Source organism: Heptranchias perlo, chromosome 20 (assembly GCF_035084215.1).
Source record: "Heptranchias perlo isolate sHepPer1 chromosome 20, sHepPer1.hap1, whole genome shotgun sequence".
Taxonomy (NCBI): Eukaryota; Metazoa; Chordata; class Chondrichthyes; order Hexanchiformes; family Hexanchidae; genus Heptranchias; species Heptranchias perlo.
The window spans coordinates 24,090,136-24,105,288 of record NC_090344.1 but is presented as its reverse complement, the minus strand read 5'-3'; the positions used below and the strand labels follow the sequence as shown (position 1 = coordinate 24,105,288).

Below are 15,153 nucleotides of genomic sequence, written 5' to 3'. Positions count from 1 at the left end.
CGTGCAAGAAACATTTTGGGTGGCAATTCAGACTTTGCTGATTTGTGCAAACAGATGTGAGCCAGCAATGCGGAAACGCACTTCTTTGGAAAGAAGATTTTTGGGTGACGCGGCCAAAATGAACAGCTCTACTAATTGTAGCAGAGGGGGGATTCGAACCCACATAATCGAAAGATTGACTCCACTATCTTGGACAACTGCATTGCTCTCCTCCATACCAGTCTGTCCATTTCTGATATAAAAGTTCAGAGGGCTGAAAGCTTACCTCTGGTTCTTTCTCCACAGGTGCTGCCTGACCTGCTGAGTGTTTCCAGCATTTTCTGTTTTCATTTTTGTGAATTCACAATGGCTGTTTTCCTGAAAACACCCAGTTTGACCCAAGGACAAAGCTCGCACTTCACTTTCCCCACACGCTTTAAAGTCTGTCGTTTCTGAACAAAATCCCCTCCGCGACGGACATTCAAAGGACCTTTCGCTCACGGCCAACCTCCTGTCATCGACACTTTTTCACCATTCCCGCGCTTCTCATTTCTCCTCATTCCTTTTCAATCGGACATTTCCACAGACCTATTAAGATCAAGCGGAACATTTCCGGTCTTACTGTACCGCCCAGACTGACAAAAGTGCACCTTTCAGCCGTAATTCGCAGCTATGTCGCGCCGCCCGTCTCTCCCGCACATCAACTGCTCGGGAAAAAGCGCCAACGACCATGAAAACAAAACCCAGTTCTTCAGTTAACATCCCCCGTGTCACAAGACACCCCATGGAAATTTCACGGAAAAGTATGCCGCTGTCCTTCCGAATGCCTGCCCTGCTTTCTTAGTGCTTGTCGATGGAACAGTCACGCAGATCGAAATGTATCGATTGGTTTCAAGGCACAAATGAACATTGGTGCGAGCGGGACATGTGCCCCCGAGAAACAGCGGTCGATGTGGAGCAAACTTAAAGGCGTAAGAATGTGAAAGTGAATGTTACAGTTGGCAAGGCCGCAGGAAAGTCTCAATGAAATGGACGATGATTGTGGAAGGAAGAAAATGCTGGAAGAAGCGACAGGTCTGAATTTTGGATCATCCAGCAGAGAGACATGAGAGAACAAAAACAGGATACAGACAAAGGTGCTGGAGGCAGAAAGAAAAAGCACGAAATAAGAGGAATGAAAAGAGAGTGACTTAGTGGAGCGCGAAGAGATACAGTAGCATAGTGGTTATGTTAAGTTGCTAATAAGCCAGAGGCCTGGACTCATAATCCGGGGTCACGAGTTCATAATCCCGCCATGACAGCTGGAGAAATTCAATTCATGAAAAATAAAAGTTGGAATTAAAATACCAGTATCAGTAATGGTGGCCATGAAACAACCGGATTGTTGTAAAAACCCATCCGGTTTACTCATGCCCTTCAGGGAAGGAAACCTGCCTTCCTTACCCAGTCTGGCCTCTATGTGACTCCAGACCCACAGCGACCAATGTGGTTCATTCCTAATTGCCCTCTAAAATGGCCAAGCAAGCCACTCAGTTGTAAAATCTCGATTAAAAAAAGTCATAATAAAACCGGACGGGCCACTAGGCACCAGACACGACAAAGGCTCAAAACAAGCCTAGTCGACCCTGCAAAGTCCTCCTCACGAACATCTGGGGACTTGTGCCAAAATTGGGAGAGCTGTCCCACAGACTTGTCAAGCAACAGCCTGACATAGCCATACTCACAGAATCATACCTTTCAGCCAAAATCCGTAGACTCTTCCATCAGCATCCCTGGGTATGTCCTGTCCCACCGGCAGGACAGACGGAGCAGACAGTGGCGGTACAGTGATATGCAGTCAGGATGGGAGTGCTCAACATTGACTGTGGACCTCATGGCATCAGGTCAAACATGGGCAAGTGAAACCACCTACTGACAAGCCCTCAGCAGCTGATATCAGTCCTCCTCCATGTTGAACATCACTTGGAGGAAGCACTGAGGGTAGTTGGGGGACTTCAATGCTCATCACCAAAGGTGGCTCGGTAGCACCACTACTCGCCGAGGCCTGAAGGGCATTGCTGCAAGATTGGGCCGACTGTAGATGGTGAATGAATCAACACGAGGGAAAAACCAACTTGACCTCGGCCTCACCAATCGACGTGGCGCAAATGCATCTCTCCATGACAGTATTGGTAGGAGTGACCACTGCATAGTCCTCGTGGAGACGAAGTCCTGTCTTCGCACTGAGGATACCATCCAACGTGTTGTGTGGCACTACCACCGTGCTAAATGGGATAGATTCAGAACAGATCCAGCAGCTCAAAACTGGGCATTCCATGAGGTGCTGTGTGGCCATCCTGCAGCAGCATAATTGTATTCCAGCACAATCTGTAACTTCTTCGCCCGGCATATTCCTCACTCTGCCAACAAGCCAGGGAATCAATCCGGGTACAATGAGGAATGTGGAAGAGCATGCCAGAAGCAGCACCAGGCGTACTTAAAAATGAGGTGCCAACCTGGTGAAGCTACAACTCAGAACTAAATGCATGCTAAACATGCTATAGATTAGAGCAAAGCGAATCCACAACCAACGGATCAGATCAAAGCTCTGCAGTCCTGCCACAGCCAATCGTGAATGGTGGTGGACAATTAAACAACTAACGGGAGGAGGAGGCTCTGTGAACTCTGTAGACATCCCCATCCTTAAGTGATGGACGAGTCCAGCACGTGAGTGCAAAATACAAGGCTGGAAGCGTTTGCAGCCAGAAGTGCCGAGTGGACGAATCCATCACGGCCTCCTCCCCATATTCATAGCAGCCAGTCATCAACCAATTCGATTCACTCCACGTGAGATCAAGAAACGGCTAAATGAACTGGATAAAGCAAAGGCTATGGGCCCCGACAACATTCCGGCGGTAGTACTGAGGTCTTGTGCTCCAGAACTAGCTGCGCCGCTAGCCAAGCTGTTTCAGTACAGCTACAACACTGGCACCTACCCGACAATGTGGAAAATTGCCCAGGTATGTCCTGTCAACAAAAAGCAGGACAAATCCAATCTGGCCAATTACTGCCCCATCAGTCGACTCTCAATCATCAGCAAAGTGATGGAAGGTGTCGTTGACAGTGCTATCAATCGGCACTTACTCACCAATAACCTGTTCAACGATGCTCAGTTTGATTCCGCCAGGACCACTCGGCCCCAGACCTCATTACAGTCTTGGTCCAAACATGGACAAAAGAGCTGAATTCCAGAGGTGAGGTGAGAGTGACTGCCCTTGACATCAAGGCAGCATTTGACCGAGTGTGACACGAAGAAGCCCTAGTAAAATTGAAGTCAATGGGAATCAGGGGAAAACTCTCCAGTGGCTAACACAAAGGAAGATGGTAGTGGTTGTTGGAGGCCAATCATCTCAGCCCCAGGTCATTGCTGCAGGAGTTCCTCAGGGCAGTGTCCTCGGCCCAACCATCTTCAGCTGCTTCATCAATGACCTTTCCGCCATCATAAGGTCAGAAATGGGGATGTTCGCTGATGATTGCACAGTGTTCAGTTCCATTCGCAACCCCTCAAATAACGAAGCAGTCCGAGTCCGCATGCAGCAAGACCTGGACAACATCCAGGCTTGGGATGACAAGTGGCAAGTAACATTCGCGCCAGATAAGTGCCTGGCAATGACCATCTCCAACAAGAGAGAGTCCAGCCACCTCCCCTTGACGTTCAACGGCATTACCATCGCCGAATCCCCCACCATTAACATCCTGGCGGTCACTATTGACCAGAAAATTTACTGGACCAGCCATGTAAATGCTGTGGCGACGAGATGCTGGGTATTCTGCGGAGAGTGACTCACCTCCTGACTCCCCAAAGCCTTTCCGCCGTCTACAAGGCTAAGGTCTGGAGTATAATGGAATACTCTCCCCTTGCCTGGATGAGTGCAGCTCCAACAACACTCAAGAAGCTCGACACCATCCAGGACAAAGCAGCCCCCTTGAATGGCACCCTAGCCACCACCCTAAACATTCACTCCCTTCACCACCTGCGCACAGTGGCTGCAGTGTGTACCATCCACGGGATGCACTGCAGCAACTCGCCAAAGCTTCTTCGACAGCACCTCCTAAACCGACGACCTCTACCACCTAGAAGGACAAGAGCAGCAGGCACATGGGAACAAAACCACCTGCACGTTCCCCTCCAAGTCACACACCATCCCGACTTGGAAATATATCGCCGTTCCTTCATCGTCGCTTGGTCAAAATCCTGGAATTCCATTCCTAACAGCACTTTGGGAGAACCTTCACCACAAGGACTGCAGCGGTTCAAGAAGTCGGCTCACCACCACATTCTCAAGGGGCAATTGGGGATGGGCAATAAATGCCGGCCTCGCCAGCGACGCCCACATCCAGTGAACGAAGAAAACATTAATGTGAAGACATTGGCTGCAGCAGCGGGGTTGCACTTTTTATTTTCCTACTGTCTCAATCTTTCTTTATTAACTGGACAAATCAAATTGGTCAGGGCAGCCTTGAGGAAGAGTTTATTGAGTGTATTAGGGATGGATTTCTTGAGCAGTATGTAACTTATCCAACAAGGGGCCAAGCAACCTTGGACCTGGTCCTGTGTAATGAGCCAGGATTAATTATTAATGTCCTAGTTAAGGATCGCCTTGGAATGAGTGACCATAACATGGTGACATTCCATATCGAATTAGAGGGTGAGAAGATTGGTTCTCAAACAAGCGTACTGAGCTTGAATAAAGGAGACTATGATTGTATGAGAGCGGAATTGATTAAAGTGGACTGGGAAAATAGATTAAAGGGTAAGACGGTACATGAGCAATGGTGTTCATTCTAGAAGTTATTTTACAACTTTCAAAAAAAAAATATTCCACTGAGGAAAAAAGGGTGTAAAAGAAATGACAGCCATCCGTGGCTAAGTAAAGAAATTAAGGACAGTATCCGACTAAAAACAAGGACATATAAGGTAGCCAAACTTAGTGGGAGGATAGAAGATTGGGAAGACTTCAAAAGACAGCAAAAAGTAACTAAAGGATTGATTATGAAAGGGAAGATAGATTATGAAAATAAATTAGCAAAATATATAAAAGCAGATAGCAAGAGTTTCTATAGTTATATAAAAAGAAAAAAGGGTGGCAAAGGTAAACGTCGGTCCCTTTCGAGGATGAGAACGGGAAAATAATGGTGGGAAACATGGAAACGGCAAAAATGCTGAATAAATATTTTGTTTCAATCTTTACGGTAGAGGACACTAAGAATATCCCAACACTGGACAAACAGGGGGCTCGAGGGGGGGAGGAGCTAAATACGATTAAAATCACTAAGGAATTGGTACTCAGTAAAATAATGGGACTGAAGGCGGATAAATCCCCTGGACTTGATGGCTAACATCCGAGGGTCTTGAGGGAACTGGCAGTTGGGATTGTGGATGCTTTGGTAATAATTTTCCAAAATTCTCTGGACTCGGCAAAGGTCCCGGCAGATTGGAAAACTGCAAATGCAACACCCTTATTTAAAAAGGGTAGTCGGCAGAAGGCTGGAAATTATAGACCAGTTAGCCTAACATCTGTGGTGGGTAAAATTTTGGAATCTATTATTAAGGAGACAGTAGCGGAACATTTGGATAAACATAATTTAATAGGACAAAGTCAGCATGGCTTTACGATGGGGAAGTCATGTCTGACAAATTTGCTTGAGTTCTTTGAGGACATAACGTGCAGGGTGGATAAAGGGGAACCAGTGGACGTAGTGTATTTAGACTTCCAGAAGGCATTCGACAAGGTGCCACATAGAAGATTATTGCTTAAGATAAAGAATCACTGGATTGGGGGTAATATTCTGGCATGGGTGGAGGATTGGTTATCTAACAGGAAGCAGAGAGTTGGGATAAACAGTTCATTCTCGGACTGGCAACCAGTAGCCAGTAGTGTTCCGCAGGGGTCGGTGCTGTGTCCCCAACTCTTTACAATCTATATTAACGATTTGGAGGAGGGGACCAAGTGTAACATATCAAAGTTTGCAGATGATACAAAGATGGGAGGGAAAGTGGAGAGGGAGGAAGACATAAAAAACCGACAGGGGGATACAGACAGGCTGGGTGAGCAGGCGGAGATTTGGTAGATGCAATACAATATTGGAAAATGTGAGGTTATGCACTTTGGCAGGAAAAATCAGAGAGCAAGTTATTATCTTAAAGGCGAGAAACTGGAAAGTACTACAGTACAAAGGGATCTGGGGGTCCTCGTGCAAGAAAATCAAAAAGTTGGTATGCAGGTGCAGCAGGTGATCAAGAAGGCCAACGGAATGTTGGCTTTTATTGCTCTGGGGATAGAATATAAAAACAGGGAGGTATTGCTGCCGTTATATAAGGTATTGATGAGACCGCACCTGGAATACTGCATACCGTTTTGGTCTCCATACTTAAGAAAATACATACTTGCTCTCGAGGCGGTGCAACGAAGGTTCACTCGGTTAATCCCGGGGATGAGGGGGTGGACATATGAGGAGAGGTTGAGTAGATTGGGACTCTACTCATTGGAGTTCAGAAGAATGAGAGGCGATCTTATTGAAACATATAAGATTGTGAAGGGGCTTGATCGGGTGGATGCGGTAAGGATGTTCCCAAGGATCGGTGAAACTAGAACTAGGGGGCATAATCTTTGAATAAGGGGCTGCTTTTTCAAAACTGATATGAGGAGAAACTTCTTCACTCAGAGGGTAGTAGGTCTGTGGAATTTGCTGCCCCAGGAAGCTGTGGAAGCTACATCATTAAATAAATTTAAAACGGAAATCGACAGTTTCCTAGAAGTAAAAGGAATTAGGGGTTACGGGGAGCGGGCAGGAAATTGGACATGAATTCAGATTTGAGGTTAGGATCAGATCAGCCATGATCTTATTGAATGGCGGAGCAGGCTCGAGGGGCCGATTGGCCGACTCCTGCTCCTATTTCTTATTGACCTTCTCTGCTGGTGTTGCAGATTCGATCAGGCATCGCCGTTTACGGAAGCCTGAGAAGTCCATCAGGGGACAATACAAGAGACAGAGACAGGGAGAGATAAAGAAATGCATGCAAAGAAAATAAAGAGAATACATAGAATCATACAGTCATAAAATGGTAACAACACAGAAGGAGGCTATTCGGTCCATTGAGCCCGTGCCGGCTCATTGTAAGAGCGATCCAGTTCGTCCCACTCACCCGCTCCTTCACGTGTGTTGCGCCTTGGAAACTTCCACACCCTGTCCTCTGGAGCTCAAATATTCTCTGGAAAAAAATCAATTCTCCCAACAGCAACACCGAAATGATGTCGGAAGCTAATTGCTGACTTTTCACGAAAAGCACTGAGATAGGAAAGATCGTGCGGAATTTGAAACTGAGATCTCATGTATATCATTTTACGCAAAAGCTCTAAGCGAGAATCATACCCCGAGACCCACGAACCGCTGACATTGAAATCGTACACCAGTTAAAATGTGCGCTGCCTCCCACTGCCGATCGGCCATCCTTTCAGACCTCTTCTGTCCATCCAATCTCGTTTTCTATTCTGGTGCACAGCAATATCAAGTTGTACATTATCGACTTCCAGTGACCAATATTAGCCTCCCTTTACCAAATTGGTTTCGACTGTACGATTAGAATTATGAAGTAAGAAGTTTCAGAATTAGGTGCTCTGAAACTACATTGCTTGGGAGGATACTGAGAGATGCAGATGAACAGCGGAACCTTGGAGTGCATGTCCACAGATCACAGAAGGTAGCAGAACAGGTAGATAAGGTGGTTGTGAAGTCACAAAGGATACTGTCCTTTATTTGCGAGGCATAGAATATAAGAGCAGGGGGGTTATGGAAGAAATGTATGAAACAATAGTTAGGCCACAGCCAGAATACTGCGTACAGTTGTGGTCACACATTACAGGATAGGTGTGATTGCACTAGAGAGGGTACAGAGGAACTTTACGACAACGTTGCCAGAACTGGAGAATTTGAACGATGAGGATAGATTGGATAGGCTGGGGTTGTTTGCTTTGGAACTGATGAGGCTTTTGGGAGATTTAATTAAAGTGTCTAAAATTATGACGGGCCTAGATAGAGTGGATAGCAAGAACCTATTTCCCTTAGCAGGGAGGTCAATAATCAGGGTACATAGATCTAAGATAATTGGTCGAAAGATTAGAGGGGAGCGGAAGATTTAATTCCCAGCCAGAGGGCGGTGGGTGTCGGGAATTCACTGCCTGAATGGGTGGGAGAGGAGAAAACCCTCATCGCATTGAAAAATAAAAACTTCAACATGCACGTGAAGATCCGTAACCTACAAGATTAGTGACCAAACGCTGGAAAGTGAGATGAGGCTCGGTACCGATTTTTCGGTAAGCACAGGCAAGATGTGCAGAATGGCTTCCTTCAGTGGCCTAACTTTCTATGATTCGATGATATGATTGCCGTCTGTCTCGGCATCGCGATAATATACACTCTACCATAAGTATACTTTAATCAAATTGGTGCTTTGTTTCACTGTGAGAGCGAAGAGACATAAGTGTGTAGACATTGGCTGCTGCAACTCGGTTGCACCTTTACTTTTCCTACCGTCTCAGTCCTCTTCTCCAGCCTTCTCTGCTGGTGTTGCAGGTTAGATCAGCCTTCGCCGTTCAAGGAAGCCTGAGAAGTCCATCAAGGGACACACAGAGAGACATGAGACAGAGACAGGGAAAGATAGAGATATGCATGCAAATCAAATAAAGAGTATAAATGTCAGGTTTTGCAAACTAGAAGAATTTAAGTTACAAATTGGGAGAGATTCCTTCTCGGGTCTTGAAATCTTAGAAGAGAAGATTGGACGCCCGATTAAAAGCACCGGCCACGTTGAAGCATGTGGGAGAGAGGTAAATGTGGTCAATTAATTCCATTTAATGTATTTGAGCATTGAAGAGATCTTTGAAGAGGAGCGCTTCGAGCAGAATTCAAACCGAGGCAGGAAAACCACATCGGAGTTTTGAGACCACCGCTTCAACCTCTCGGCCATCCCAGCTGTAAACGGCATGTTCGTTCAAACAGGATTCCATTCAGAAACATGCAATCTCTGCACAAGTCAGCATTGGTGGTTCAGGGGTAGAATTCTCGCCTGCCACGCGGGAGACCCGGGTTCGATTCCCGGCCAATGCACGATTATTTTGCATTCTGCACCAAGGAGGAGCTTCGGAACAGGATTGTGGTTTTTGGTCCTTCCAGCCTGTTCCGCAACTCAATGAGATCATGGCTGAGTTGTTGCACCTTTATTTTCCTACCGTCTCAGTCCATTTTTTTACCCTCCTCTGCTGGTGTTGCAGGTTCGGTCAGCCTTTGCCGTTCAAGGAAGCCTGAGAAGTCCATCAGGGGTCACACAGAGAGACAAGAGACAGAGACAGGGAAAGATAGAGAGATGCATGCAAAGAAAATAAAGAGTATAAATGTCAGGTTTTGAAAACTAGCGGAATTTAAGTTACAGATTGGGAAATATTGCTTCTCGGTCTTGAAATCTTGGAAGAGAAGATTGGACGCCCAAATAAAAGTACCGGCCACGTTGAAGTATCTCTCATGCTGGGACAGAGGTAAATGCGGTCAGTTAATTCCAATTTATGTATTTGAGCATTGAAGAGATCTTTAAACCGGAGCACTGCGAGCCGAATTCAAACCAAGGCAGGAAAAGTCCATTGGGGTTTTGAGACAACAGCTTGAACCACTCGTCCATCGCAGCTGGAAACGGCATGTTCGTTCAGACAGGATTCCATTTAGAAACATGCAAATTCTACACAACTCTGCATTGGTGGTTCAGGGGTAGAATTCTCGCCTGCCACGCGGGAGACCCGGGTTCGATTCCCGGCCAATGCATGATCGTTTTGCATTCTGCACCAAGGAGGAACTTCGGAACAGGAGTTTTGTCTTTGATCCTTCCAGCCTGTTCCGTAACTCAATGAGTTGTGACCGAACTCCCTGCACCCGCTTTCCTCCCATATCTCGAAATACCTTTGGTTCACAAAAATCTATAAATCACGGGTTTGAAATTAACAATTGAGCTCGCATCAACTGCCGTTTGTGGAAGAGATTTCCACACTTCGACCTCCCTTTGCTTGTAGAAGTGTGTCCTAACTTCACTCCTGAAAGTCCTGACACCAATGTTTAGGCGATGCCCCCAAGTCCTCGAAACCCCAACGAGCGGAAATAGTTTCTGTGTAACTACCCCATCAGTTCCTAATAATATCGTGATAATTTCGATCACATCAGCCTTTAATCTACTAAATTGCAGTGAATACAACCATAGTTTGTGTAATCTCTCCTCGTAATTTAACGCTTCGGGCCCAGGCATCATTCTAGTAAATCTACACTGCACTCCCTCCAAGGGCAGAATATCCTTCCTAAGGTGCGGTGCCCAGAACTGAACACAGTACTCCAGGTGTGGTCCAACCAGAGCTTCTTGTCGCTGTAGAATAATGTCTATTCCCTTGTATTCTCGTCCTCTAAACATATAGGCCACCATTCCATTATCCTTTTTGATTATTTCCTGTACCGGTCCATGACATGTTATTGATCTATGTACAGGGAAAACCTAAGTTCCTATGGAACGCCACAGTTTCGAATTTTTCACCTTTTGTAAAGTATTCTGATCTATCTTTGTGAAGTCCAAAGTGGATGACCTCACACTTGCCAAAATTGAAATCCATTTGCCACGGTTTTGTCCATTCATTTATTATATTAATGTCTCTCTGGAATGTTATGCTTTCATCTACACTGCTTACATCGCTTCCCATTTTGGGTCCATCGGCAAACTTCGATATGTCGTTCTCTATCCCGTCATCCAATATCAATTAGACCGCCTGACCTTGGGGAAATTCACATTCAGCATCAATCTCTTCATCATCTTGAGAAATTTTATTTACTTTACATGTGTTGCCCAGGCATAGAATGTAAGAGCAGTGAGGTCGTTCTTGAAATGAATATAACACTAGTTAGGCCACAGCTGGAGTATTGCATACAGTTGTGGTCACCACATTACAGGAAAGATGCGACTGCACGAGAAATGGTACAGATGTGATTTACGACGATGTTTAGAGGACTGGAGAATTTTAGCTATGAGAATAGATTGGATAGGCTGAGGGTGTTTTCTCTGGAACCGAGGAGGCTGAGGGGAGATTTAATTGAGGTGTACAAAATTATGACGGGCCTGGATAGAGTGGAAAGGAAGGACCTGTTTCACTTAGCAGGGAGGTCAATAAAAAGGGCGCATAGATTTAGGGTAATTGGTCGAGGATTAGAGTGGAGCAGAGGGGATTTTTTTCCACCCAGCGTGTGGTGGGGGTCTGAAACTCACTGCCTGAGAGGGTGGGAGAAGCAGAAACCCTCATCGGATTTAAAAAGCACTTCAATATGCACTTGAAGAGCCATAACCGACAAGACTACGGACCAAACGCTGGTAAGTCGGGCGATGCTGGATACCTCTTTTCCGGCCGGTACAAACACGATCGGCGGAATGGCCTCCACTGGCGTAAATTTTTCAGAATGTCTGATTCTCTGATATGATTGCCGTCTGTCTCGGCATGGTGATAACATACACTCTACCATAAGAATACTTTAATCAAATTGGTGATTTGATTCACTGTGAGAGCGACGATACATAAATGTGTCGACATTGGCTGCAGCAGCTGGGTTACACCTTCACTTTTCCTACCGTCTCAGTCTTTCTTTAATCTTCTCTGCTGGTGTTGCAGGTTCGATCAGCCGTCGCCGTTCCATTTCACGCTCAGGCCTACCCGCACTCGGTACTGTCATGGCCTGAACACGTCTTTCGTGTTCTCACAGAAAATGCCACTTTTGCGAGTCGATTGTCTGGACTGGACTGCACTGAGCTGGGACACTGGGAGTATTCAATTAATGAAATCAGTACTTCAAACAGAAAAAAATCTTCACTCACTCATCCTGATACATTAGGGTCTCATTAGAAGCCTAAAAAGCCCATCAGGCAACAACACAAGAGACAGAGATAGGGAGAGAAAGAGAAATGCATGCAAAGAAAATAAAGGTTTTCAATAGAATCATACAATCATAAAATGGTTACAGAACAGAAGGAGGCTATTCGGCCCATCGAGCCCGTGCCGGGTCATTTCAAGAGCAATCCAGTTAGTCCCATTCCCCCGCTCCTTCCGGTCGCTCGATATTTTTATGCCTTCAAGTATTTATCGAATTCCTTTTTAAAAGCCACGATTGAATCTGCTTCCACCATCCTTTCAGGCAGCGCATTCCAGATTATAACTACTCGCTGGGTAAAAAAGTGTTTCCTCATGTCGCCTTTGGTTCTTTTGCCAATCACCGTCAATCTGTGTCCTCTGGTTCTCGATCCTTCCGCCAATGGGAACAGGTTCTCTTTATTTACTTTATCCAAACCCTTCATGACTTTGAACACTTCTATCAAATTTCCTCTTAACGTTCTCTGCTCCAAGGAGAACAACCCCAGCACGGGGTAAATGCGATCAATCAGCTTCAATTCATTAATTTGAGCATTAAACAGCTCTTTCAACGTTACTGTGACATTATGGTAGCGTGGCCTCGCGGTCTAAAGTGTTCCATCAAATTTCTATGGAGGCGTGGGTTTGAATCCCACTGCTGCTTGAATTTCTGGCAATGTTTATTTTGATCTGTTCACAGAAAACCCGATTGTCGTGCGATGGAGCAGAGGATGTGAAAGAAGCTAAAAGTGAAATGCAGATATTGTTTTCATCAAGGGGACAGGACACGTTTCCACAGGTAAGCGTCTCTCACCTTAAGATTCTTTCCAGCAGAGTGGGACAGTTGATCAGAGTGACCGGGCTCTAGCGGCGCAATCAGTCAGTGCGTGGTCCTTATATGACTGTACAGGGTCGGGAAATGGCGAGGTTGTTAGTTGAGCCTCACCTCGATAAACGAATCTTTTTCCTTTTGAACATTTCGAACGGAGCAAAAGGAATAATTGAGGTGTTCCAAAATGCATCAATTATTTGTCTCGCCACGTGGTTCCTCTTGTTGCAATAGCAGATGTGATATTTAGTGTTATCAGTTTACAGGCGGTAGACTGCGGAATTGGAGCCACGCACTATGATTTTGATCCATCTGTAAATTATGGGATTTAGCTTGAGCTTTAAACCAGCGCGTTAGACCGCTCAGCCACGATAATTTCCATCTTGCGATCTTCAGGAGCTACTTCAACAGCATAGAATTACTGCAAGCAAGAATTCTACCCCTGAAGCACCAATGCTTGCACGGCAGCCGGATGCATTTGTCCAGTTGGAAACCTGTCTGATGGAACATGCAGTCTGATAGAACCGGAAGTCCAGCAGATTGACTTTTGCGGTGAGCAGATGATGAGCCTCCTTCTTGAGAGTGTTTCGCCAATCCAACTCAGAGTGGATTAAGCATTATAAATTCGGGTGGGACTGGAGCCACTTGTATAAGATGAAGTGTAGGGGGTTGTTTCCCTTCCTTGACGAGCATTAATGATCCTGTTGAGGTTTTGATGCAAAATTTCACTTCCCAGCGCCGAAATCACCGAACCCTGAGCTAAAATTCAACGATGGTGAGATTTGGACACACAACTTTTGCAGTGATTAGAAGAAGTCCCACGTGCTACCCATGGCGCCACAAATCGGCTATCGATTAGGTTATTTCACGTTACCCATATGCTGCTTTGGAACTTTTGCTGCGGTGCAGTAAGTGGTTCAAAAGCTCAGTGGTGATTCAAAGCAGCTCCTGAGAAAGCGACACAGCGACGGTTTGTGCAATGCATAGTCCTCTCTCTCTCTCCCATTTGCTCACTCTCGCTTTCCATCTTGAGCTCTCACTCTCCCCGTTTATCACATGAGCGCTGGAATACAAAGGGGTGGAAGTTATGTTAAAGCTGCACAGAGCTCTGGCAAGACCCCATCTGGAGGACAGCATTCAATTCTGGGCACCCCACCTCAGGAAGGATGTATGAACCTGGATGTTCGAGGGGCTGAATGGCCTACTCATGTTCCTATGTTCCAATAAATGAAAGAATAATTCAAGTATGGAGACCCGAATGTATCAGGATGAGTGAGTGAAGAATGTTTTCTGTTTAAAGTGCTGATTTCATTCATTGAATGCTCCCAGTGTCCCAGCTCAGTGCAGTCCAGTCCAGACAAGCTGCTCGCAAAAGTGGCATTTTCTGTGAGAACACGAAAGACGTGTTCAGGCCATGACAGTACCGAGTGCGGATAGGCCTGCGCGTGAAATGGAAAATTGAGGTGAAATACTCCCACAAGCAGCGGGTGTCTCTGTTTCCATTTCCAAAATACACGCACGCACGGGCCGAATCGATGCAGCTCCTGGGAAATCTGTGAGGCGACGCAGGGCTGCCGTGGATCATTTGAAGCAACTGGCACACACAAGATTCGGCCCGTTTCACGTGGAATCTCCTGTTTCTGAATCTTCTTTCCTTCCTGCTTCCTCTACTCCTCCAGCTGCCAGTTGAATTAGATGCTTGATGCAAACACAGCGAATACATGAAACCCATCTTGACCTGGTCAGCAGGGAGAGGGAAAGGATGGTGCTGGCTATTGAGAAGGGATGGATTTTGCACATACCGGGAAAAATAGACGCAAATGTCTCATCTCCCTGCTTCTTTGCTTTGCGGAATATCTTAGCATTCAGAGATGATCTCACTGCCCCCAGGCCCATGATCCCCACTCGCACTCTCCTTCCAATCACAAACACTTTGCTTAGGTTTGAAATCGTATATGTTTTCACACTGGGATTTAATTTGCAGAAAGCGATGCTGTGATAACCCGGGGCTATTGAGGAGATGCAGTGCAAGAAGATACATAAAAGGCTAATGATAATAATGACTGTTCTCACACTGTGAGCTACAGTTAAAGGCTGACAACATTTAAAGTCTCATGCAGCAGGTCCGGGTCCAAATCTTTCACGTGGCATCTCCTTCTGCTTCTGTCACTCCTTTTCCTCCACGGAGAGTTCATTTGGAATTCCTGTGCGGCTGCATTGCGCATTTTCCAGACCTGCTTCGAGCGCAATTCGCTCCAGTCCATCAATTGCAGATATTAGTTTGATTAAGGGGAGAGGACACCTTTTCACAGGCAAGGGCTGTTCATCCTATTGTTTTTCTGCCAGATTAGGGCAGATGATCAAAGTAACCGGATTGGGTGAACT

General features: G+C 45.9%; 2 non-coding genes across 2 annotated transcripts; both read left to right on the top strand.

Moving 5' to 3' along the window:
- The first annotated feature begins 9,055 nt into the window (after window positions 1–9,055).
- On the top strand, window positions 9,056–9,126 carry trnag-gcc (transfer RNA glycine (anticodon GCC)). Its single transcript has one exon. It is a non-coding gene; the product is annotated as a tRNA-Gly (tRNA).
- A 634-nt stretch (window positions 9,127–9,760) lies between these two features.
- On the top strand, window positions 9,761–9,831 carry trnag-gcc (transfer RNA glycine (anticodon GCC)). Its single transcript has one exon. It is a non-coding gene; the product is annotated as a tRNA-Gly (tRNA).
- The last annotated feature ends 5,322 nt before the right edge of the window (window positions 9,832–15,153 follow it).